A 1,702-nucleotide genomic window follows, 5' to 3' on the forward strand; every position below is an offset into this window, starting at 1 on the left:
TCCGCAGTATTTTGCCTTTGTGTTAAACTGAGGCCCCGTCTGCTCTCTGAGGTGGACCTAAAAGATCCCACGACACTATTTCAAAGAAGAGCAGGTGAGTTCTCCCCGATGTCCTGGGGCAAATCTTTATCCCTCAACCAACATCACTATAACAGATTATCTGGTCATTTATCACATTGCTGTTTGTGGGAGTTTGCTGTGTGCAAATTGGCTGCTGCGTTTCCTGTATTACACAGCAGTGACTACACTTCAAAAGTACTTCATTGGTTGTAAAGCGTTTTGAGATGTCCGGTGGTCATGAAAAGGTGCTGTATAAATGTAAGTCTTTCTTTCTGACTGTCAGTCTGTGTGTGTGATAGAAATTTATGGCACAGAAGGAGGCCATTCAGCCCATTGTGTCTACGCCGGCTGACCAAGAGCTATCTAGCCTAATCCCACCTTCCAGCTCTTGGTCCGTAGCCCTGTAGGTTACAGCACTTCACATGCATATCCAAGTACTTTTTAAATGCGTTGAGGGTTTCTGCCTCTCCCACCCTTTCAGGCAGTGAGTTCCAGACCCCCACCACCCTCGGGGGAAAAAGTTTAATTTAACCCATTGACAGCTGGGCTCAGTGAACGTCATGTCCACAGGACACAATGCGATACAATATCAGTCGAGCCTTTCTTGACGTTTTCAAAAAACCTTCTTGAATGCACATCAAAAATTACGTGTTCTTAAGATTCCTTGGACGCATGGTCCTCTCAGGAAACTCCTACACAATCACTACTGGGCCACATGTTAGTGAGGAACTTTAACCAAGCTGACATTCGACATATATCAACCGTTCCTTCATCGTCGCTTGGTCAAAATCCTGGAACTCCCTCCCTAACAGCACAGTGGGAGCACTTTCACCACACGGACTGCAGCTGTTCAAGATGGCGGTTCACCACCACCTTCTCCAGGGGCAATTGGGACCAGGCAATGCCAATGATGCCCACATTCCAAGGATGAATGAGAAAAAATTGGCTGCTAAGTTTAACTTTGAAATGGGAGAACCGGTGTCCGTGCGTGAACATCAAGTGAGGGCAAAGATGGACCCGGCTATCAAGCGCCTCCATGCCCTGATTAACCTTCAACGTCCATTGGGGTCGCACCACCGAGTGACTATTGGGGCGAGGACTCAGTGAGCAGCTCGCATACCTGTGATCTCGATAACCAAGAACAACAAAGTGCAAGGGAACACCACTACCTCCAACTTTCCACTACAAGTCACACACCATCACGATTTGTACATATATCGTTGTTCCTTCATCGCTCAGGATTTTGACCCTCGGGATGTCAATGGTTAAGGATTCGGCGATGGTAATGCCGTTGAATTTCAAAGGGAGGTGGTTAGACTCTCGCTTGTTGGAGTTAGTCATTGCCTGGCACTTGTGTGGCGCGAATGTTACTTGCCACTTATCAGCTCAAGCCTGAATGTCATCCAGGTCTTGCTGCATTGGGGCATGGGCAGCTCCATTATCTGAGGAGTTTCAAATGGAGCTAAACACTGAGCAATCATCAGCAAACATTCCCATTTCTGATCTTATGATAGAGGGAATGTCATTGATGAAGCATAGTTATGTATGGGTTCTATTGACTTGCGATACTATGGGTACAGTTTATCTGCCTTGCACTCCCACCTCCAACACATTGACACTAATATTAGTTCCACAAAACGGA

Source organism: Pristiophorus japonicus, chromosome 6 (genome assembly GCF_044704955.1).
Source record: "Pristiophorus japonicus isolate sPriJap1 chromosome 6, sPriJap1.hap1, whole genome shotgun sequence".
Lineage (NCBI taxonomy): Eukaryota > Metazoa > Chordata > Chondrichthyes > Pristiophoridae > Pristiophorus > Pristiophorus japonicus.